The following is a 27175-nucleotide window of genomic DNA, read 5'->3' on the forward strand; positions in this document are numbered from 1 at the left end:
ATCTACAATAAAAGACAGAATTACAGTGATTGAAGATGATCAGACTACGACTTCCAACTCTGTGGCACAACTCACCACTAAGGTGTCCTCTCAAGATGGACTAATACAGTAATTGAATGATAAAATAGAGGACCTAGACAACCGCAGTCGCCAAAATAACCTGAGGGTGAGAGGAGTACCAGAGTCCATATCACCTACTGCTATAGAGGGATATCTTCAAAGTCTATTTAGGACTGTTAAAGGGACTCCCAGCAAACCTGACATAACTATCGAAAGAGCACACAGGGCACTGCGGCCTAGGCCGCCTCCTTAAGCGCCTCCGCGTGATATTATCCTCAGATTACTTAACTTTCGAGACAAGGAGCAAATACTTCGGAACTCCCGTGCAAAACAGACGCTTCAACATGCGGGCATCCCAGTGCAAATCTACAGTGACCTGAGCCCGGTGACATTACAAAAACGTAGATCCTTGTCACACATAACTGCAGAGTTGCAGGCCCACAAGATTCCATACTGCTGGGGATTTCCAGTGGCAATTATCGCCACCAAAGATAACAAGACCGTAATCTACCGCACAGCAGAGGATCTTCCGCAATTTTGCCGGGAACTTTCGATTAAAATACCGCAGCCGATGCTTTCTCTGGCTACTGCATCACAGCTGGACCCTGCAACAGAGGGTTCGGAAAGGCTCAACTAAGCTTTTTCCTCCATCTTATTAGTGGAACAGTTGCCGGATTACAGGACTCACGGCCTCAGGGATATGAGGACATGTTTTCTTTACACTAGAAGATGGACGCCTCTTTTGGTTATAAAGTAAGATATGGAACTTTATAAAGATGGTGCCCAAAAAATGTATTGCTCCTCCTCTTAATAATAAATTGCTTAAGCTTAAGAAATACCCACAGTTTTGCTTCCTGCCGAATAACACTCAGGTAAGAAAGTAATGAAAACACATCTGGCCAAGGCTTTGACCCTGCCTGGCTTTGATAATAGGGTATTATTTGTTTCAGATTATGTATCAATATGGTTCTGTTATGGAAGTATTGGTTGGATGAATATGCAACATAAAGAATATAGAATATGTTTTAAATCATCCACCCTAACCGACCAAGTGTAGTATACTTTCAAAAAAACTGCAATGGACTAATTACTGGCGCTAATGCCCAATATATCAAGGTTTACTGTTGTTATTGTTTAAGTAGTTAGCACTTCTTTAGTTAAAAATGTTATGTTGTGTTTTGCCTGTTCATTACATAGTCCAGCAGGTGTTTCCACATTACTGTCACTTTCATACATCACTGAGCCTATGGGATCTCCCTGTTAAAGGGGATAAATATAATAGTAAACGAATCTCCTGTTTGTTCTACATTGAGACAAGGCCTCTTCTTGTTTCGAGATTTACCAAATAGTAGTACACAACACGTATGCATCACGGGGACACACCCCCATTTATATTTTCTGTTTCTTTTCCTTTACTACAATTTTGTGACACACCACCGGGTAGCTCTTTTCATATTCACCTGGGTGGTTTTCCTCTCACCCTCTCATTTTAGTGTTCACTCTGGTATACACTACAAAACCTTAATCTGACACACACCTTTACTATAACCTACACACTCCCCACCTGATTACCACTATCTGGTATCACTCTTACCTCGCATAACACCCCTTCTCCCTCCCCCTTTTTCCCTGTGGGAATTGAGAGCTACACATACCACAGATTTAGTTCCTGGCCATGTCGACCTTTAGGAAGAAGGTGAACCCTGAACATGTCATAACATTAACTACCATAAATGTAAAAGGATTAAACAGCCCAGGCAAAGGATCGATTGTCTCAAAGGAACTCAATAAATATGGTCATTCCATTCTTTTTTTGCAAGAAACACACTTTCATAAGGGCAGAGAGCCTAATTGGAACAATCCAAAATATCCCTTAATGTATTTTGCCTCTAATACCAAGAAGAGGAATGGTCTGGGGATACTGCTCCACGGGTCCATCTCTCTACAGCCATCAACGATAATCAAAGACCCTGAGGGTCGGTACATTTTAATTGTGGGCCTCCTGTTTGGGAGACCTATCACCCTTCTTAATATCTATGCCCCCAATACAGAACAGCACTGGTTTATTAAAAAAATTTCACACCTTTTACTAGACCACCGTAAGGGAATGGTGCTGTTGGGCGGTGACTTTAATTTCTCCCTTAACCCACTCTTAGACACTTCTAACTTGGTGACTAGCATCCCTAAAAATATTCTGAAGTCAGCCAAAAACTCCATTACTGACCTTAACATGCACGACATATGGCGCACTCTACATCCCATGACGAGAGATTACACATATTATTCCAGTGTTCACAAAAAATACTCTCGTATTGACTACACATTCACTGACTCGGTTGGTCTTTCATCGGTGAATGGTTGTAAGATTGGATCAATAACATGAACAGATCATGCACCCGGTTACCTGTTCAGTGGTCTGGCCTGAAACACCTTTAACTGAGTTTATATGGAGACTGGACGACCATTTACTGACGGACCTGCTTATTACAGAAACCATAGGTAAAACATTAACAGAATTTTTTACTTTAAACACACATACCGAAACTTCTAGCACTAATAACTGGGAAGCACATAAGTGTGTTTTAAGAGGGGAGCTCATCAAAATTAGAGCAAAAAGATTGATAGACAAAAGACTGCAGTACGACAAATTACACTCCAGCATACATCTCCTAGAACAAAAACACAAAGCTGACCCGCAGAATCCCTCCCTCTGGGCACTATTAACTTATACAAGAAAGGAACTCAGGGACCTCATAACGGCAGACTCACAGAGACAGGCCCTATACCTCCGTTAACTATATTACGACGAGGGCAAGCTCTTGGCCAGATCTGTGCAACGGAAAAAATATAAATCATTCATCCATTCTCTTAAGACGGCCGAATCAAAGGAGATTAAAGATAGCAAGGGCATAGCTAACTTATTTGACAATACTACCAGTCCCTTTATAATTTAGATTTGCCTATAAATACACTTGCTAACTCACAGACAGATACTAAACAATCTTTAATAATGGACTACTTAAGAGACCTGCCCCTCAATACCCTTTCAAATAAGGAATCGTCCACTCTTGACTTACCCATAACGGTGAAAGAAATAATGCAAGCTATAAAAGATTTACCATCGGGGAAATGTCCCGGACCCGATGGTTTCACCCCCTAGTATTATAAAACCTATAAAACTCTCCTGGCCCCTCATCTTATCACCCTCTTTAATGAATTGACCATTACTAAAAAGTTACCACGGCAGATGCTTGAAGCACATATTTCTGTACTACCCAAGCCAGGTAAAACCCCAAACACTCCAAGCAATTTTCACCCAATTTCCCTCTTAAAGGGACAGTCTACACCAAAATTTTTCTTATTTAAAAAGATAGATAATCCCTTTATTACCCATTCCCTGTTTTTGCATAACCAACACAGTTATATTAATATAATGTTTACCTCTGTGATTACCTTGTATCTAAACCTTTGCAGACAGCCTCCTTATCTAAGTGCCTTTGACAGACATGCAGTGTAGTCAATCAGTGAAGACTCCTAAATAACTTCACGGGAGTGAGCACAATGTTATCTATATGACACATGTGAACTAGCACAGTCTAACTGTGAAAAAACTTTCAAAATGCTCTGAGCTAGGAGGCGGTTTTCAACTGTTTAGAAATCAGTTTGAGCCTAGCTAGGTTTAGCTTTTCAAAAATACCACCAAGGGAACAAAGCAAATTTGATGATAAAAGTAAATTGTAAAGTTGTTTAAAATTGCATGCCCTATCTGAATCATGAAAATTTAGTTTTGACTTTACTGTCCCTTTAAATACGGATATAAAAATCCTGGCGAAAGTCTTGGCCAATTGTTTGAATAACATTCTCCCTAAATTAATTTCCACAGACCAAGTGGGCTTTGTCCCCGGTCAAGAGGCCAAAGATAACACTATCAGAATACAACATATTATAAACTATGCAAAGGCTAATTCCCTTTCTCTCTCACTCTTATCAACAGACGCTGAGAAGGCCTTTGATAGGGTGGATTGGCTTTATCTTAGGCAGGTGTTAACTAGGATGAACTTTGGGGAACCTTTTTTGCATATGGTCTTCTCGCTCTACTCCAATCCAAATGCTAGGGTAAGAGTTAATGGTGGGTTATCTGACACATTTGATATAACCAAAGGAACCAGGCAAGGCTGTCAGTTGTCACCACTGCTGTTTGTGCGTATTAATGATCAGATCACAGGAATAAAGATAGGTAAAATGGATAACAAACTAATGATGTATGCTGATGACATACTTTTTACCCTATCCAATGTAGAAGTCGCAGTCCCAGAATTACTTGAAGAACTACAAGCATATGGCCGAGTTTCAAATTTTCACTTAAATTTGTCTAAATCTGAGCTTCTTAATATTTCTTCTCCCCCACAGATAATAGACCAATTGGTTTCGGAACACCACCTTACAGCAGCCAAACATAAGCTTAAATACTTAGGTATATATATCACTAAAGACCCCGGGACCCTATTTTCAAATAACTATATCCCTCTGAAAGATGAGATTGTGCGAGATTTGGGTTCCTGGAATAACAAATCGCTGTCTTGGTTGGGTTCATCAAAATGAACATTCTGCCCCGTTTGCTGTATCTTTTACAAACTTTGCCAATACCTATGCCTCCAAGGTTTATAACACAGCTACAATCTATCATAGACAACTTTATTGGAAGAGGCAGGAGAAACAGGGTGAGAAGACAGACTATGTGCTTGCCCAGGGGGAGAGTGGGACTGGGAGTTCCTGACATAGCCCTTTATAAGAAGGCCATAGCCTTACAACACATAATAGAATGGAGCCACAATTCAGAACACAAGGCCTAGGTCCAATTAGATAATGTCATATTGAACAGGGGTAATGTGGCGACTCTGGCATGGACGGAACCTAGAAAACGCCCAGACACTATATCTCAGTACCCATCTATATTGGAGACCTTTAGGAAGTGGGACAGATTAATTGCCACAAATTCACATGTATCATCTATTTACTCACCGCTACTCCCCATCAGAGAAAATCCAGACTTACCTACTTGTACCACACAAACATCAGAAAGATCAATATATAGACTTAGAGACGGTACACTGCATTTTGCAGTAGACCAGGGGAAAATCATCACCCTTGAGAAACTACAAATGTGGGATAAAGCGCTATTCCCCAACTGGTTGTCAAGAGCACAGATTGTACATTTTATTATTACCCACAAATATAAACATAAATTGCATAGGGAACTTACCCCTTTTGAAAAGTTATGCACACAACTCATACCACCAAGACATACAATCTCTATCCTATATAGACTCCTTCTTCTCCAGGATGAACACGCACTACCAACATACACACAAGCCTGGAATGCGGAAACTGGTATGGAATATGAAACAAAAGTGTGGCGTGATTCCTTCCAGCGTGCATTGAAGGCCTCTTCGTCAGCCGGAATGCTAGAAGTGCACTTTAAACTATTAAGTCGCTGGTACTTGACCCCCTCCAGACTTCATAGATCTGCTACGCATATCAGTGACAGGTGCTGGAGGGGATGCGGACAAAGGGGATCCATGTATCACATCTGGTGGACATGCCCTATTCTTGCGGACTATTGGAGAGAGGTGTTCTCTTCAATGTCTACAGTTATTGACTCACCACTGGAGCCTACCTTCGGTGCCCTCCTATTTTTAGACATACCCAAACTACAGAATGACATTAAAAAATCACTTCTATTAATTATGATTAACAGTGCTAAAAAATTGGTACCTAAACATTGGAAATCCAGCCCTCCCCCACATTACTAGAATGGCGCTCCCAGACAGATGACCTGATGAGACTAGAACGCTTTCACTATTTAAAGAAAGGCCAAATGGAAAAATACCAAGGGATGATGGACCTGTGGAGTGGTGCTACAGCCTAGGGGTGGTTTTAAACAACTACCACCAATATTGCCCTGAACTGGATATGTGTGCAGTCCCGTCTTTCACTTATAATATTAGATGTAGCTCTCCCTCAGAGCACCCCCTCTTTCCCTGTCCATTTCAGTCCCTCCTCCCCTTGCCTTTTTCTTATCTACCTCTTTCCTTCCCCCCCTTACTTAAGTCAGCTTCCAGACCCTGGATATAATAAGGATCAGCAGCTCTCTGGAATACTATGAGCTATTATTACTGACTTATTATCAGATTAATTCTGTACCTTGCTCTAGTCAAATGAAAATGCTGGTTTTATTTGTAACATGCTGATTCTGTAAGACTGTTAATGTGACTGTTTATTCAATGTTGTAATCTTTACTTCTCTAATAAAAACCTTAAAAAATAAATAAATATATATATGAATATTGCATAAATATGTTTTCACATGATTTCATCTACTTAATGCACTTACAGTATATATAATCGCGTTTACTTTCAACTTGTAATACAAGCAAAAAGCCAGATGCGCTAACACATGCGATAAACCGCTTTTTGCTCGCACATAACTGTTATCACTTATCATCTAGTCCTTCATGCTTACAAAATCCCTGACTTTGCGCAAGTGCACCTAGAAGAATTGATGCTGTATTGCAGGCAAAGAGTGGTCACACTGAATATTTATTTGATTTAGATTTTTCTTCTGTTCGCTCACTTTGTATTTTGTTAATTGATAAAATTAAACTATTAGTATTTCTATTTTTGAAAGTATTTTTACTTTACAACATTTTTTTAACACCTGCCTAAACCTTTTGCCCAGTACTGTACATATTGCACATACACACACTGCACGTGCCCACCTTACCCTGCACATACACACTGCACAACAAACAGCACATACACACTGCAAAACATTCAGCACATGCATACTGCACATAAACACTTTACATACATACTGCACATGCACACTAAACATATATACTGCACATGCACACTAAACATATATACTGCACATGCATATTACACATACATACTGCACACTACACATATATACTGCACAAGCACACTAAACATATATACTGCACATGCATACAACACATACATACTGCACACTACACATACATACTGCACAAGCAAACCTAGCCTTGTACATACATACTGCACATGCACACTACACATACATACTGCACATGCACACTACACATACATACTGCACATGCATACTACACATACATACTGCACATGCACACTACACATACATACTGCACATGCATACTACACCTACATACTGCACATGCATACTACACATACATACTGCACATGCACATTACACATACATACTGCACATGCACACTACACATACATACTGCACATGCACACTACACATATATACTGCACATGCATACTACACATAAATACTGCACATGTACACTACACATACACACTGCACATGCATACTGCACATACATACTGCACATGCATACTACACATACATACTGCACATACTGCACATGCATACAACACATACATACTGCACATGCATACTACACATACATACTGCACATGCACACTACACATACATACTGCACATGCATACTACACATACATACTGCACATGCACACTACACATACATACTGCACATGCATACTACACATACATACTGCACATGCATACTACACATACATACTGCACATGCACACTACACATACATACTGCACATGCATACTACACCTACATACTGCACATGCATACTACACATACATACTGCACATGCACACTACACATACATACTGCACATGCACACTACACATACATACTGCACATGCACACTACACATATATACTGCACATGCATACTACACATAAATACTGCACATGTACACTACACATACACACTGCACATGCATACTGCACATACATACTGCACATGCATACTACACATACATACTGCACATACTGCACATGCATACAACACATACATACTGCACATGCATACTACACATACATACTGCACATGCACACTACACATACATACTGCACATGCATACTACACATACATACTGCACATGCACACTACACATACATTCTGCACATGCATACTACACATACATACTACACATACATACTGCACATGCACACTACACATACATACTGCACATGCATACTACACATACATACTGCACATGCACACTACACATACATGCTGCACATGCATACTACACATACATACTTTACATGCACACTACACATACATACTGCACATGCAAACTAAACATACATACTGCACATGCATACTACACATACATACTGCACATGCATACTACACATACATACTGCACATGCATACTACACATACATACTGCACATGCACACTACACATACATACTGCACATGCATACTACACATACATACTGCACATGCACACTACACATACATACTGCACATGCATACTACACATACATACTGCACATGCACACTACACATACATACTGCACATGCATACTACACATACATACTGCACATGCACACTACACATACATACTGCACATGCATACTACACATACATACTACACATGCACACTACACATGCACAAACATTCAGAGCTTGATAAATGGGCCTCATATTCATACATACAAACTGCACGTACACGTTTAGTGCTGTGCATAAACACCAAGCCATGTACATACACAATGCACACCTACACATAGGCCTCTAGTTATCAAAGTCTGGCGGACCTGATCCGACAGTGCGGATCAGGTCCGCCAGACTTCGCTGAATATGGAGAGCAATACGCTCGCCGTATTCAGCATTGCACCAGCAGCTCACAAGAGCTGCTAGTGCAACGCTGCCCCCTGCTGACTCGTGGCCAATCGGCCGCCAGCAGGGGGTGTCAATCAACCCGATCGTACTCGATCGGGTTGTATTGTGGCGATGTCTGTCCGCCTGCTCAGAGCAGGCGGACAGGTTATGGAGCAACGGTCTTTGTGACCGCTACTTCATAACTGCTGTTTCTGGCAAGCCTGCAGGCTCGCCAGAAACACGGGGCATCAAGCTCCATATGGAGCTTGATACATATGCCCCATTGCCTTCTACATACACACTGCAAATGTGCCTCTAGCCCTGCACATAAACACATGCATATACATTCTACATATGTACACCTAGCCTTGCACATGCATACTGCACATGCATGCATAACATTGAACGTACACACTGCACATGGAATTCTAGTCCTGTACACTTCACTTTTTTGATTGGGTATCTGCTCCAGTAGGGAGTCCACTGTTTATTTTTACAATACATTTTTATGCACACCTTATATACATTTATACACTGCCTAATTGGTCATTGCTCTCTACACCTCTATAGTAGGTGGTCATTAGCATAATCCTGTATGCATTTGTTATTAATGTTTTATATATTGATCTGCTATTAGCCTGTTTTAGATCATTTTCATTAAATACTTGGTTTTAGATTTAATCACAGTTTTATTTTTTACGTATATTTTACTTTGCCTATTGATCACACAATTTAGTCTACAAATAACCTTAAGCCGTTGGTGCTCCTATATTTTCACCTTAGTCCTGCACATACGCACTGCACATGGAATTCTAGCCCTGCACATACGCTCTGCACCTGGAATTCTAGTCTTGCACATACGCACTGCACATGGAATTCTAGTCCTGCACATACGCACTGCACATTGAATTCTTACCCTGCACATACACACTGCACATGGGATTCTAGTCCTGCACATACGCACTGCACATTGAATTCTTACCCTGCACATATGCACTGCACATTGAATTCTTACCCTGCACTGCACATACACACTGCACATGGTATTCTAGTCCTGCACATACGCACTGCACATTGAATTCTTACCCTGCACATACACACTGCACATGGAATTCTAGTCCTGCACATACACACTGCACATGAAATTCTAGTCCTGCAGATACGCACTGCACATAGAATTCTAGGGCGCGATCCGATATGCAGCGTAGTTTGCGGCGCAAGCGAGGGAACCCCCGCCGCCCGCAGTTTCAGCTCGCAACTCGAGCTATCCTATATACGGCGCCGTCAGAGGCTAAAGTGCCGTAAGTCTGATAAACCAGCGATGTCCAGAAATCTGCGTAAGTACAAATTTCTGGAGTCGCCAGTGACTTACGGCACTTTAGAAACTGCCGGCGCCTACAAAACCTGACTAAAGTATAAAATCACCCGTACTGTCTAACACGCCTCCCAAACATAGCCCGACACGTCTTACTCTCTATCCGCTATCCCCCCTCACTATCCTAATAATAAAAAAAGTATTAACCCCTAAACCGCCGCTCCCGGACCCCGCCGCCAGCTAATAAAGTTATTAACCCCTAAACCGCCGCTCCCGGACCCCGCCGCCAGCTATATTATATATTTCCCCCTAATGTGAGCCCCTACCCCGCCGCCATCTACCTTACCTACCCCCTAAAGTGAGCCCCTACCCCGCCGCCATCTATTTTAAAATTATTAACCCCTAATTTAATCCCCCTACACCGCCGCCACCTATATTCAATTATTTAACCCCTAATCTAATCCCCCTACCCCGCCGCCACCTATATTAAATTAATTAACCCCTAATCTAATCCCCCTACCCTGCCACCACCTATATTAAATTATTTAACCCCTAATCTAATCCCCCTACACCGCCGCCACCTATATTAAACTATTTAACCCCTAAAATACTAAACTATCCCTACCACTAAACCTAAGTCTAACCCTACAAATAGCCCTGAAAAGGGCTTTTTGCGTAACATTACCCCAAAGTAAACTGCTCTATTGCCAGCCCTTAAAAGGGCTTTTTGCGGGGCATGCCCCAAAGAATTCAGCTCTTTTACCAGCCCTTAAAAGGGCTTTTGGTGGGGCTTTGTTCCAAAGTAAACATCTCTCTTGCATCTAATCTAAATCCCCCTACACTGCCGCCACCTATAATAAATGTATTAACCCCTAATCTAAATCCCCCTACACTGCCGCCACCTATAATAAATGTATTAACCCCTAATCTAATCCCCCTACACCGCCGCCAGCTATATTAACTATATTAACCCTAATTATATTAGGGTTAATATAGTTAATATCGTTATTATATTATATATATATTAAGTATAATAACCCTATCTAACTCTAACATCCCTAACTAAACTCTTATTAAAATAAATCTAATATTAATATTATTAATTAAAATATTCCTATTTAAATCTAAATACTTACCTATAAAATAAACCCTAAGATAGCTACAATATAATTAATAATTACATTGTAGCTATTTTAGGGTTTCTATTTATTTTACAGGTAACTTGGTATTTATTTTAACTAGGTACAATAGCTATTAAATAGTTAATAACTATTTAATAGCTACCTAGTTAAAATAATTACCAATTTACCTGTAAAATAAATCCTAACCTAAGTTACAAATACACCTACACTATCAATAAATTAAATAAACTACAAATATCTAACTAAAATACAATTAAATAAACTAAACTAAATTCCAAAAAAAACAAACACTAAATTACAAAAAATAAAAAAAAGATTACAAGATTTTTAAGCTAATTACACCTATTCTAAGCCCCCTAATAAAATAATAAAGCCCCCCAAAATAAAAAAATTTCCCTGCCCTATTCTAAATTAAAAAATTGAACCAATGAACCAATCAGCCAATCGGATTGAACTTGAATCTGATTGGCTGATTCAATCAGCCAATCAGATTTTTCTACCTTAATTCCGATTGGCTGATAGAATCCTATCAGCCAATCGGAATTCGACGGACGCCATCTTGGATGACGTCATTTAAAGGAACATCATTCGTCGGGAAGTCGTTGTGCCGGATGGATGCTCAGCGGCGGAGGAGCGAAGAAAGAAGATTGAAGATGCCGCTTTGCTTGAAGACATCACCGGATGGAAGAAGACTCTCTGCCGCTTGCTTGAAGACATCGCCGGATGGAAGAAGACTTCACTGCAGCTTGCTTGAAGACATCGCCCGGATCGGATGAAGAGTTCTGCCCGGCGGGGTGAATACAAGGTAGGGAGATCTTCAGGGGGGTAGTGTTAGGTTTATTTAAGGGGGGTTTGGGTTAGATTAGGGGTATGTGGGTGGTGGGTTTGAATGTTGGGGGGTGGTATTGTGTTTTTTTTTTTTCAGGCAAAAGAGCAGTTTTCTTTGGGGCATGCCCCGCAAAAGGCCCTTTTAAGGGCTGGTAAGGTAAAAGAGCTAACTTTTTAAATTTAGAATAGGGCAGGGAATTTTTTTTATTTTGGGGGGCTTTATTATTTTATTAGGGGGCTTAGAATAGGTGTAATTATCTTAAAAATCTTGTAATCTTTTTTTTATTTTTTGTAATTTAGTGTTTGTTTTTTTTGGAATTTAGTTTAGTTTATTTAATTGTATTTTAGTTAGATATTTGTAGTTTATTTAATTTATTGATAGTGTAGGTGTATTTGTAACTTAGGTTAGGATTTATTTTACAGGTAAATTGGTAATTATTTTAACTAGGTAGCTATTAAATAGTTATTAACTATTTAATAGCTATTGTACCTAGTTAAAATAAATACCAAGTTACCTGTAAAATAAATATAAACCCTAAAATAGCTACAATGTAATTATTAATTATATTGTAGCTATCTTAGGGTTTATTTTATAGGTAAGTATTTAGATTTAAATAGGAATATTTTAATTAATAATATTAATATTAGATTTATTTTAATAAGAGTTTAGTTAGGGATGTTAGAGTTAGATAGGGTTATTATACTTAATATATATATAATATAATAACGATATTAACTATATTAACCCTAATATAATTAGGGTTAATATAGTTAATATATATAATATAATAACTATATTAACTATATTAACCCTAATATAATTAGGGTTAATATAGTTAATATAGCTGGCGGCGGTGTAGGGGGATTAGATTAGGGGTTAATACATTTATTATAGGTGGCGGCAGTGTAGGGGGATTTAGATTAGGGGTTAATACATTTATTATAGGTGGCGGCGGTGTAGGGGGATTTAGATTAGATGCAAGAGAGCTTTTTACTTTGTGACAAAGCCCCACCAAAAGCCCTTTTAAGGGCTGGTAAAAGAGCTGAATTCTTTGGGGCATGCCCCGCAAAAAGCCCTTTTAAGGGCTGGCAATAGAGCAGTTTACTTTGGGGTAATGTCACGCAAAAAGCCCTTTTCAGGGCTATTTGTAGGGTTAGACTTAGGTTTAGTGGTAGGGATAGTTTAGTATTTTAGGGGTTAAATAATTTAATATAGGTGGCGGCGGGGGTAGGGGGATTAGATTAGGGGTTAATTAATTTATTATAGCTGGCGGCGGTGTAGGGGGATTAAATTAGGGGTTAATAATTTTAAAATAGATGGCGGCGGTGTAAGGGGCTCACTTTAGGGGGTAGTTTAATGTAGTTGGCGGCGGGGTAGGAGCTCACATTAGGGGGTTATACTTTTATTGTAGGTGGCGGCAGGGTCCGGGAGCGGCGGTTTAGGGGTTAATAACTTTATTAGGGATAGGCGGGGGATCGCGGTTGACAGGTAGATAGACATTGCGCATGCGTTAGGTGTTTTATTTTGTAGCTAGTTTAGGGAGTTACGGGGCTCCAATAGACAGCGTAAGGCTTACTACGGCTGCTTTTTGTGGCGAGGTGAAAATGGAGTAAGATTTCTCCATTTTCGCCACGTAAGTCCTTACGCTGTATATTGGATACCAAACTGCGCTGGTTTGGTATACCTGCCTATGGCCCAAAAAACTACGGGCGACGGCAGAAATATACGGGCGTAACTTCAAGGTTACGCCATATATAGGATACCAAACCAGCACAAAATTCAGCGTCGCGGGCATTTGCGGGCGACACTGCATATCGGATCGGGCCCCTAATACTGCACATACGCATTGCACATGGAATTCTAGTCCTGCACATACGCACTGCACATGGAATTCTAGTCCTGCACATACACACTGTACATGGAATTCTAATCCTGCACATACGCACTACACATGGAATTCTAGTCCTGCACATACGCACTACACATGGAATTCTAACCCTGCACATACACATTGCACATGCACACATTGCTCTGTGCATAGACACTGCACATGCAGCCCTAGACCTGTACATACACATTGCACATGCACAAATACAGACCACTGAACATTTCCACCTAGGGCTGTGCATAAACACAAGTGCACTTAGTCCTGCACATATTCATGCACACATTGCACATGAACATGTAGCCCTGCACTTATACAATGCATACTCAAACCTAGCCTGGCACATATAGGATGCACATGCGTACCTAGCCTTGTATATACATACTGCTCATGCACACCTAGCCCTGTGTATACATACTGCACATGCGCTCCTAGCCCAGTATATACATAATGCACATGAGCACCTAGCCCTGTATATACATACTGCACATGTGAACCTAGCTTTGTATATACATACTGCATATGTGCACCTAGCCCTGTATATACATACTGCACATGCACACCTAGCCCTGTATATACATACTGCACATGCACACCTAGCCCTGTATATACATACTGCACATGCACACCTAGCCCTGTATATACATACTGCACATGCACAGCTAGCCCTGTATATACATACTGCACATGCACACCTAGCCCTGTATATACATACTGCACATGTGAACCTAGCCCTGTATATATATATACTGCACATGTGAACCTAGCCCTTTATATACATACTGCACATGTGAACCTAGCCCTGTATATACATACTGCATATGCACACCTAGCCCTGTATATACATACTGCACATGTGCACCTAGCCCTGTATATACATATTTCACATGTGCACCTACCTCTGTATATACATATTGCACATGCGCACCTCGCCCTGTATATACATATTGCACATGCGCACCTAACCCTGTATATACATATTGCACATGACCCTTCCACTAAGTAGTTACTCATAAAAAAAACAACACCATAAATGGGGTACAAAGGCCGCAGCTTTTTATTTATAAAACACACATAACAAGTGATAAATAACTAAACACTTAACCCAAAATAGAGCTTGCCCATAGCAACCACAGTTTTTCCAATATCTAAATAATTATCCACCAACTTCTCTACTGCTAATCTAGGAGGTACCTATAAAATTGCTATTCCACCAGGCAAGCACTCCGCCACGTTAAGCTGTGACAATACACTCAAACACTAAAATAGGGGAGGGAGCTTCTTCTCACACGTACCTTTGCTAACTATTTTGGCGCTCTTTCCAAACCACCCCCACCTATTCTATATCCCCTTACCTAAGCCACTCCTATCACCACCCCTAAATCCCCATCTACCTATCTCTTTCACCTAGGCAGGGGTCAAACGCCCCCCCATGTACAGGCACACGTCCAGGGCTTCCTTGCGCACCTAGCCCTGTATATACATACTGCACATGCGCATCTAACCCTGTATATACATACTGCACATCCGCACCTAGCCCTGTATATACATACTGCACATGCACATCTAGTCCTGTATATACATACTGCCTATGCGCACCTAGCCCTGTATATACATACTGCACATGCACACCTAGCCCTGTATATACATACTGCACATGCACACCTAGCCCTGTATATACATACTGCACATCCGCACCTAGCCCTGTATATACATACTGCACATGCACATCTAGTCCTGTATATACATACTGCCTATGCGCACCTAGCCCTGTATATACATACTGCACATGCACACCTAGCCCTGTATATACATACTGAACATGCACACCTAGCCCTGTATATACATACTGCACATGTGCACCTAGCTTTGTATATACATACTGCATATGCGCACTTAGCCCTGTATATACATACTGCACATGAGCACCTAGCCCTGTATATACATACTGCATATGCGCACCTAGCCCTGTATATACATACTGCACATGAGCACCTAGCCCTGTATATACATACTGCATATGCGCACCTAGCCCTGTATATACATACTGCACATGCACCTATTGTATGCACCATCACAACACCGAAAATGATGAAATTCAGAGAAAAATGACAAACAATCAGATAAAGAGTGTTTCCCAAGTGTTTCAGGTATAATTATTGTCTTACAGTTGCTGACGGTTCTTTTTTTAATGTGCGTATTGGACTCCTCAGATAACTATAGATGTTAAAGGAAGGAACGTCTACTAACAAAATGCTAGAAAAGATATTTGAAGTGATGCTCAATGGATTTCAAATATGCTGTCACAGTGTCACCTGAATGGGCCCCCTCAACCAGCCTCAGGAGCATCTCTGTATTTAGGCCATTGCCACGAATAGACCTGCTGCACACACATACATATAGACAAGTGATGGCGAACCTTGGCACTTCAGATGTTTAAAGTGAAGGTAAATTTAGATAATAAAGTGCCCGTTTTTTAAAAATCCGATTAAAAACAGGGGCACTTTAATTCATCAAAATTTACATTTCACTCGTGTTGTGAAAATACTTACCTTTTAATCCTGACAGCCGATGCATCGCTTCCGCCTTTTCCCGGGTCAAAAATGAGGAATCCGGTTTCCTCCAATCACGGCGTTGAATCAGACACTGATTCCCCCTGGGGGGAAGCCATGATTGGAGGATGACCGATCCGTCATTTCTGACGTATGAAGAGGCTTGCAACGACCGGGGGAATCGCTGGAGCGACTGTCAAGATTAAAAGGTAAGTATTTTCACAACACGAGTGAAATGTAAATTTTGATGAACTAAAGTGCCCCTGTTTTTAATTGGATTTTTAAAAAACGGGCACTTTATTATCTAAATTTACCTTCACTTTAAGAACTACATTTCCCATAATGCATAGGCACTCTGAAGTCCAGTCGAGCATCATGGGAAATATAGTTCTGAAACATCTTCTGGAGTGCCAAGGTTCCCATTACTGATATAGGGTATGTCTTGCTCTTGTGCGCTTGAACAGCTGAAGAATAGTTAAAGGGGCATGAAACGCTAAATTTTCTTGTTTAGATAGAGGAAAATTTTTTAAACAACTTTCCAATTTACTTCTATACTTATTTCTCTTAGTATCCTTTGTTGAAAAGCATACCTAGGTAAGCTAATGAGCATGGCGCTAGCTGCTGATTGGTGGCTGCACATATATGCCTCTTTTCATTGGCTTACCAATGTATTTAGCTAGCTCCTAGTAGTGCATAGCTGCTCCTTCAATAAAGAATACCACGAGAATAAAGCAAAATTGATAATAGAAGTAAAATGGAAGATGTTTGAAAATATTTGCTCTATCTGAATCATGAAAGAAACTTATTGAGTTTCATGTCCTTTTACTTTAAGTATCTGTCTATGGCTTTTATTAAAATTTCACGCCCCTTTAAGTGTAACTTGCAATATAGAAACAGCTGATTTGCAATCGTAGCTCTGAATATACTTTGTGTTCTATGATTGCCAGAATTAAAACATTTTTAAAGACTTAAATTTTAAAAAGAATTTGATTAGACCAAGTCTTGAAAAAAGCATTTTGTAATAAACCAACGAGTTTAGTTTCTAATTCACGCGTAGTGTACAAATGCCACCAATACCCCCGCACACGTAATATTTACACTTGTTATTCTCTTATTTGTAGCCTATAATGTTACAGTCTAGAAACTCCCGCTGAGTAGCGTACAAATGCCACCAATGCCCCCGCACACGTGATCCTTACACTTGTTGTTCTCTTATTTGTAGCCTATAATGTTACAGTCTAGAATCTCCCGCTGCGTAGCGTACAAATGCCACCAATAACCCCGCACACACGTGATCTTTACACTTGTTGTTCTCTTATTTGTAGCCTATAATGTTACAGTCTAGAAGCTCCCGCTGCGTAGCGTACAAATGCCACCAATAACCCCTGCACATGGGATATTTACACTTGTTCTCTTATTTGTAGCCTATAATGTTACAGTCTAGAAGCTCCCGCTGCGTAGCGTACAAATGCCACCAATAACCCCCGCACACGTGATCTTTACACTTGTTGTTCTCTTATTTGTAGCCTATAATGTTACAGTCTAGAAGCTCCCACTGCGTAGCGTACAAATGCCACCAATAACCGCCCGCACACGTGATCTTTACACTTGTTGTTCTCTTATTTGTAGCCTATAATGTTACAGTCTAGAAGCTCCCGCTGCGTAGCGTACAAATGCCACCAATACCCCCCGCACACGTGATATTTACACTTATTGTTCTCTTATTTGTAGCCTATAATGTTACAGTCTAGAAGCTCCCGCTGCGTAGCGTACAAATGCCACCAATACCCCCGCACACGTGATCTTTACACTTGTTGTTATCTTATTTGTAGCTTATAATGTTACAGTCTAGAAGCTCCCGCTGCGTAGCGTACAAATGCCACCAATACCCCCCACACACGTGATCTTTACACTTGTTGTTCTCTTATTTGTAGCCTATAATGTTACAGTCTAGAAGCTCAAGCTGCGTAGCGTACAAATGCTACCAATAGCCCCCCCACTGCACACGTGATCTTTACACTTGTTGTTATCTTATTTGTAGCCTATAATGTTACAGTCTAGAAGCTCCCACTGCGTAGCGTACAAATGCCACCAATACCCCCCGCACACGTGATCTTTACACTTGTTGTTCTCTTATTTGTAGCCTATAATGTTACAGTCTAGAAGCTCCCGCTGCGTAGCGTACAAATGCCACCAATACCCCCTGCACACGTGATATTTACACTTATTGTTCTCTTATTTGTAGCCTATAATGTTACAGTCTAGAAGCTCCCGCTGCGTAGCGTACAAATGCCACCAATAACCCCCCGCACACGTGATCTTTACACTTGTTGTTCTCTTATTTGTAGCCTATAATGTTACAGTCTAGAAGCTCCTGCTGCGTAGCTACAAATGCCACCAATACCCCCGCACACGTGATCTTTACACTTGTTGTTATCTTATTTGTAGCTTATAATGTTACAGTCTAGAAGCTCCCGCTGCGTAGCGTACAAATGCCACCAATACCCCCCACACACGTGATCTTTACACTTGTTGTTCTCTTATTTGTAGCCTATAATGTTACAGTCTAGAAGCTCCCGCTGCGTAGCTACAAATGCCACCAATACCCCCGCACACGTGATCTTTACACTTGTTGTTCTCTTATTTGTAGCCTATAATGTTACAGTCTAGAAGCTCCCGCTGCGTAGCGTACAAATGCCACCAATAGCCCCCCCGCCGCACACGTGATCTTTACACTTGTTGTTATCTTATTTGTAGCCTATAATGTTACAGTCTAGAAGCTCCCACTGCATAGCGTACAAATGATACCAATACCCCCCGCACACGTGATCTTTACACTTGTTGTTCTCTTATTTGTAGCCTATAATGTTACCGTCTAGAAGCTCCCGCTGCGTAGCGTACAAATGCCACCAATACCCCCCCTGCACACGTGATCTTTACACTTGTTGTTATCTTATTTGTAGCCTATAATGTTACAGTCTAGAAGCTCCCGCTGCGTAGCGTACAAATGCAACCAATACCACCCGCACACGTGATCTTTACACTTGTTGTTCTCTTATTTGTAGCCTATAATGTTACAGTCTAGAAGCTCCCGCTGCGTAGCGTACAAATGCCACCAATACCCCCCGCACACGTGATCTTTACACTTGTTGTTATCTTATTTGTAGCCTATAATGTTACAGTCTAGAAGCTCCGGCTGCGTAGCGTACAAATGCCACCAATACCCCCCCGCACGCGTGATCTTTACACTTGTTGTTATGTTATTTGTAGCCTATAATGTTACAGTCTAGAAGCTCCCGCTGCGTAGCGTACAAATGCCACCAATACCCCCCGCACACGTGATATTTACACTTGTTGTTCTCTTATTTGTAGCCTATAATGTTACAGTCTAGAAGCTCCCGCCAGCATCCTCCACAAAAATACATGAACAACCTGTAAGTGACTTGACACAGGTCCTAGGTAGAGGTTACACATTGTCCTCTCTGTAATACTATTACTTACGCTCCAACCCTCACCCCACTATATATATATGTATATTTCATAATTTAGCAATGATTTTATCAGTATGTGACTGTGTGTGTATTTATGTATGTGTGTGTATGTATGTGACTGTGTGTGTATTTATGCATGTATGTGTGTGTGTGTGTATGCATGTATGTGACTGTGTGTGTATTTATGCATATATGTGTGTGTGTGTGTGTATGCGTGTGTGTATGTATGTGACTGTGTGTGTATTTATGCATGTATGTGTGTGTGTGTGTGTATGTTTGTGGAACCAGCAAATTACAGACACCTTGTTACTACAGCATGGGGGGGGGGGGGTAAACAGTGTCACTATACAGTACCACTATATACAGTACGGAGGAGCTGGACCATGTCACAGACCAATGTGGTCACTTTATAAAGTACTGGGGCGGGTAGGGTCAGGCCAGCCATCTCACCTACAGATTACAGACTGTGTCACTGACTCACTATATACAGTACTGGTGGGTTAAACAGTGTCACTATATACAGTAATAGGGGGTTAGACCATCTCACAGACTGTGGGCACAGGGTACCTCCTTTTGCAGACATGTAATCTGATTCACATTTTTTTTCTGTGTTAAATGTAAAAAAAAAAAAAAAAAAAGATACGTATCAAATTCACTTTTTTTTTGGGGGGGGGGGGGCCTTCTTAGATTCTGTGGTTTTTAGTTACACCTCTGCAGAGCAGTGATTTGACCCTTCCATGACAGCTAATAGCACACACAGAGCAGTGATTTGACCCTTCCATGACAGCTAATAGCACACACAGAGCAGTGATTTGACCCTTCCATGACAGCCAGTAGCACATACACAGAGCAGTGATTTGACCCTTCCATGACAGCTAATAGCACACACAGAGCAGTGATTTGACCCTTCCATGACAACCAATAGCATACACAGAGCAGTGATTTGACCCTTCCATGATAACCAATAGCATACACAGAGCAGTGATTTGACCCTTACATGACAGCTAATAGCACACACAGGGCAGTGATTTGACCCTTCCATGACAGCTAATAGCACACACAGAGCAGTGATTTGACCCTTCCATGACAGCCAGTAGCACACACACAGAGCAGTGATTTGACCCTTCCATGACAGCTAATAGCACACACAGAGCAGTTATTTGACCCTTCCATGACAACCAATAGCATACACAGAGCAGTGATTTGACCCTTTCATGATAACCAACAGCATACACAGAGCAGTGATTTGACCCATCCATGACAGCTAATAGCACACACACAGAGCAGAAATATTACCAGCAGTAACTGCATGTACCATAAACAGAGCAGCTCATTGTAACACCCACATGACACATGAGTGATTTGTTTTATACTTGGCTGCCAGTAACACAAACTAGTGCATTTATAGCGTCACTTCTTTCTGGGACATGGTTATAATGCTTAGAAGCAAAATTTAACTGACACTGAGAAGATTTTAACAAACTGGTTATTTAGTGTCCAGTCTTTTGTTATATATTTCACTGGGCAGCCTGCTAAAATCTGGACTGTCCAGTTGAATGCAGGACACCTGGTAACCCTACTGCCCCGAACTGTACTCTTGTACATTAAGCTCCCACTTTAGCCCCCATATCTCTAATACACGTTACCTTTTTCCATCTGTGTCGCGGATCTGATTGCAGTTTGTCTTCCCTGATGGCTGGAAGCCAAAAACATAGTGTGCGTGTATCTCAGCCTGCGTCCGACACTCATCTTTCCTGTGTGTTGAAATCATTTATGGGAAAAAGGAAGTTGTTGTGTGACTGTTGTCTGTTTGTTGATGTCAATAGCAGCACAGAAAGGGAAATCTGCACACTGAAACCCCCTGAAGTAGAATTACCATAGAACAGACCAGGAGAGACCCCAGCACCTAAAACTAATACATTTCTAATTATGCTAAATCCTATTTTTTTAATTGAGATGTTTTATATAAAATGTTTAGTTATGCATAATAAAACAGCTTTGCAAAATATTTTTAATAATTATTTTGTCCCCTTTTCATGTAATTTAGCACAGAAAACAGAGCAATTTTAATTCCCTAGATCATGAAAAGCACCTGCTGACTTCTCAAGGGTAACCCCGGAACATATCTTTTACTAAGTGGCTTCAACTGATAACAACTGCAAAACAATGCACTTTATACTAGCTTTATGACAGTGGCCTTGTTGTCTGTGGACTAAAGCCCGGATTGGCTCCTACAAATAAGGTAAATGGTGGGTGGAATTTGTATTTTAAAAAATAATTTCCGTAAAAATTATGTTAATTTGTTTTAAAAACATTAAGACTTGGCTGATATATTATTATATAGCTGCACAACAGAAATGTCTTGTAATTACAAGGTTTTTAGTGTCCCTTTTATGTAATTTTAAACAACTTTCTATTTTGCTTCTATTATCACATTTTCTTCGTTCTTTTGCTATCTTTTGTTGAAAAGCAGGGAGGTAAACTTAGGAGCCAGCTTATTTCTGGAGCACTATATTGCAGAAGTTTTTCAAGAATGTTATACATTAGCAAGAGCACTAGAGGGCAACACTATTTCCTATCATGTAGTACTAATGTTATACATTAGCAAGAGCACTAGATGGCAGCACTATTTCCTGTCATGTAGTACTAATGTTATACATTAGCAAGAGCACTAGATGGCAGCACTATTTCCTGTCATGTAGTACTAATGTTATACATTAGCAAGAGCACTAGAGGGCAGCACTATTTCCTGTCATGCAGTACTAATGTTATACATTAGCAAGAGCACTAGAGGGCAGCACTATTTCCTGTCATGTAGTACTAATGTTATACATTAGCAAGAGCACTAGATGGCAGCACTATTTCCTGTCATGCAGTACTAATGTTATACATTAGCAAGAGCACTAGATGGCAGCACTATTTCCTGTTGTGTAGTACTAATGTTATACATTAGCAAGAGCACTAGATGGCAGCACTATTTCCTGTCATGTAGTGCACCAGATGCCCACCAAGGTATCTCTTCAACACAGAATTTCATGGGAACGAATAGAAGTAAATTGGAAACGTATTTAAAATTGTATGTTCTGTCTGAATCACAAAAGAACATTTTTGGCTTTCATATCCCTTTAAATATATATATTTAAACAGAAGTGGATAATATCACTGAGGTTTATTTATAAGAATAGTCCAGCAAGGGAGTTGGGCTAAGCCGTGCAGGAACATGGCTGCACGCTAGAGAAACTCCGTAGCCTTTTCTCTCCTAACGGCTCAAAACCAATGTAAAACCAGCCAAAAGAGTATGTACGGACAAGCTATAGCCCAGTGAACATGAGGGCGAACATCGGGGAAAGCCTGCGGGCATTAGAAATAAGGACTCGCAACAGGAGTGGCATAAACACACTCCACAAAGGACGCCATTACTAAGGCCTACGTCAACACGCCACACTTTGCTAAAAATACCGGCGTCTTCTTACAAAAGACACCGGGCCAATACAGAATATCGGAGCCGAAATTGGAAATCCGAAATAACGGATTGCCCTACATGCAAAGAGAAAGCTGATGGGGTAAGAAGTGATTACCAGAGGTGACCCACACAGTCATAAATACACCCTATTCAACTTCTGAACGGAACCAGTCACAGTATAACCCCACGGTTCCTGACATGAAAGGAAGAGATAGCGATATGCTAGAGAAGGAAATCTAACACCGATGGGGTAAGAAATGAGGGCATAATAACCCAGACAACACACAGGCTAAATAAAGGGCCATGTAATATAGAACTAGCCACCTATTAAACACACAGGCAGAGGCCCTACATGAAAGATTGTTTTTTAGAACAGTGAATACCCCAAGCTGGCCTGAATACCTACACATGATGAGGTTAAACTATCTTTCAAGAGACTGATATTCTCAAACCATGCCATCTGAAGCTAATAACTTATAAAACCTAACTATAATTCTAAAGTACAGCTCTATTAGAACTCCATAACCAGACACAACAGCATAGCCAGATGTACTACTAAACAGATGGCATAATAACAACAAAAGGATAAAAAACATAATATTAAAAGAACTACTATAACTATTCAGGGAGTGGAAAACTAAGTAATACCCCTTACAGTATATCTCCCTATACAAATAACTGTGTATAATTCCTAACAAAAAAAAGGAAATTGTGATAATCAATAACACATGGCAGCAAAAAGATCTACAAGACTTAATACTACTAATAAACTGACGGACGCACAGACCCCCCCCCCCCCCCAGTAAACTCATACTTCTAAAATACTAAACAAGGGCCCCCTATTGACCCTAAAAAAACAATGCATCAGGCTAAAATGGTGACACAAAGCCCAACAAAACTACCATAATCATCTATTGATCAGCTCACACAAATACAGCAGACAACAGCTGCACTTCCATCAAAAAACGATATTGCTGACCTAAAAACCTTCATAAAATCTGAGATTTCCTCTCTAAGAAAAGACATAAAAAAATGAGCTAAAAAAATTTATTTCTGGAAGAGGAACAAGAAACTCTTAAATCTCTGGTCAGCAAACCTTACAAACAAAAGTTGAGGACCTTGATAATAGAAGCTGCTGCATTAATTTACGGATACGAGTGGTACCTGAGGAAATTAATTAAGAAATCCTGACTACCTACCTACAACAACTCTTCAAACAATTGGATCCCACATTGGAACTTTCTGAATCATCACTGGAACGAGCTCATAGAGCACTCCGCCCAAAGCCAAACCCCTCGAATCCCCCAAGAGATATAATTATGAAATTCACCCAATACCAACAAAAGGAGACTATATGGAAACAAGCCTGAATCCAAAGGTATATATATCATTTCAAGGCCATTCTTTGCAAGTCTACCAAGACCTATGTCCTGCTACCATTGAAAAGAGATGCCCCCTTAGATTCATAACAATTCAACGTCAAGAACACAAAATAAAATATAGATGGGGATTCCCATTCAGCCTACTGGTTCATAAAGATAACAAAACATTCGTATATAAAGATGTGAAAGACCTTGACAACCTATCAAAAGGACTAAACATAACTTTCTCACAGCAACAACATACAGATTCATCAAACCACAACACCCTGCAAGAACATCCTCCTAAACAACAAAGACCACAATGGACTGAAGTGTCCAAAATAAGATCCACAGATTCTCCAATCAAGTGATTGGACTTTAAAAAGTAAAATTCTCTCTTGATGGACTTCTGCTTCATCTTAACAGTTTGTATGCATATCTTAGGCTTAGATTTGGAGTTTGGCGGTAGAAGGGCTGTTAACGCTCCGCTGGCTTTTTTCTGGCCGCACCATAAATTTAACTCTGGTATCGAGAGTTCAAACAAATGCTGCGTTAGGCTCCAAAAAAGGAGCGTAGAGCATTTTTACCGCAAATGCAACTCTCGATACCAGAGTTGCTTACGGACGTGGCCAGCCTCAAAAACGTGCTCGTGCACGATTCTCCCATAGGAAACAATGGGGCTGTTTGAGCTGAAAAAAAACCTAACACCTGCAAAAAAGCAGCGTTCAGCTCCTAACGCAGCCCCATTGTTTCCTATGGGGAAACACTTCCTACGTCTGCACCTAACACTCTAACATGTACCCCGAGTCTAAACACCCCTATCCTTACACTTATTAACCCCTAATCTGCCGCTCCCGCTATCGCTGACCCCTGCATATTTTTTTAAACCCCTAATCTTCCGCTCCGTAAACCGCCGCAACCTACGTTATCCCTATGTACCCCTAATCTGCTGCCCCTACCACCGCCGACCCCTAGATTATATTTATTAACCCCTAATCTGCCCCCCACAACGTCGCTGACACCTGCCTACACTTATTAACCCCTAATCTGCCGAGCGGACCTGAGCGCTACTATAATAAAGTTATTAACCCCTAATCCGCCTCACTAACCCTATCATAAATAGTATTAACCCCTAATCTGCCCTCCCTAACATCGCCGACACCTAACTTCAATTATTAACCCCTAATCTGACGACCGGAGCTCATCGCTACTATAATAAATGGATTAACCCCTAAAGCTAAGTCTAACCCTAACACTAACACCCCCCTAAGTTAAATATAATTTAAATCTAACGAAATAAATTAACTCTTATTAAATAAATTATTCCTATTTAAAGCTAAATACTTACCTGTAAAATACATCCTAATATAGCTACAATATAAATTATAATTATATTGTAGCTATTTTAGGATTAATATTTATTTTACAGGCAACTTGGTAATTATTTTAACCAGGTACAATAGCTATTTAATAGTTACCTAGTTAAAATAATAACAAATTTACCTGTAAAATAAATCCTAACCTAAGATATAATTAAACCTAACACTACCCTACAAATAAATTAATTAAATAAACTACCTACAATTACCTACAATTAACCTAACACTACACTATCAATAAATTAATTAAACACAATTCCTACAAATAAATACAATTAAATAAACTAGCTAAAGTACAAAAAATAAAAAAGAACTAAGTTACAAAAAATAAAAAAATATTTACAAACATAAGAAAAATATTACAACAATTTTAAACTAATTACACCTACTCTAAGCCCCCTAATAAAATAACAAAGACCCCCAAAATAAAAAAATGCCCTACCCTATTCTAAATTAATAGAGTTAAAAGCTCTTTTACCTTACCAGCCCTGAACAGGGCCCTTTGCGGGGCATGCCCCAAGAATTTCAGCTCTTTTGCCTGTAAAAAAAAACATACAATACCCCCCCCCCAACATTACAACCCACCACCCACATACCCCTAATCTAACCCAAACCCCCCTTAAATAAACCTAACACTAAGCCCCTGAAGATCTTCCTACCTTGTCTTCACCATCCAGGTTCACCGATCCGTCCTGAAGAGCTCCTCCGATGTCCTGATCCAAGCCCAAGCGGGGGGCTGAAGAGGTCCATGATCCGGTCAAAGTCTTCATCCAAGCGGGGCAGAAGAGGATCTTCCATCCGATTGAAGTCTTCATCCAGGCGGCATCTTCTATGGTCTTCCATCCGGAGCGAAGCGGCAGGATCCTGAAGACCTCCAGCGCGGAACATCCATCCGGCCCGACGACTGAACGACGAATGACTGTTCCTTTAAGGGACGTTATCCAAGATGGCGTCCCTCGAATTCCGATTGGCTGATAGGA

At 40.5% G+C, this 27175-nt stretch overlaps 1 protein-coding gene across 1 annotated transcript in view; it reads right to left on the minus strand.

Annotated features, from left to right (window-relative positions):
- CSF2RB (colony stimulating factor 2 receptor subunit beta) overlaps positions 1-21709 on the minus strand; it is a 68131-nt gene extending 46422 nt beyond the window's left edge. Inside the window, 1 exon segment of the mRNA XM_053689426.1 lies at positions 21639-21709. The gene's annotated coding sequence lies outside the window, so the exon portion shown is untranslated.
- Between the last annotated feature and the right edge of the window lie 5466 nt (positions 21710-27175).

Source organism: Bombina bombina, chromosome 7 (assembly GCF_027579735.1).
Source record: "Bombina bombina isolate aBomBom1 chromosome 7, aBomBom1.pri, whole genome shotgun sequence".
Taxonomy (NCBI): Eukaryota; Metazoa; Chordata; class Amphibia; order Anura; family Bombinatoridae; genus Bombina; species Bombina bombina.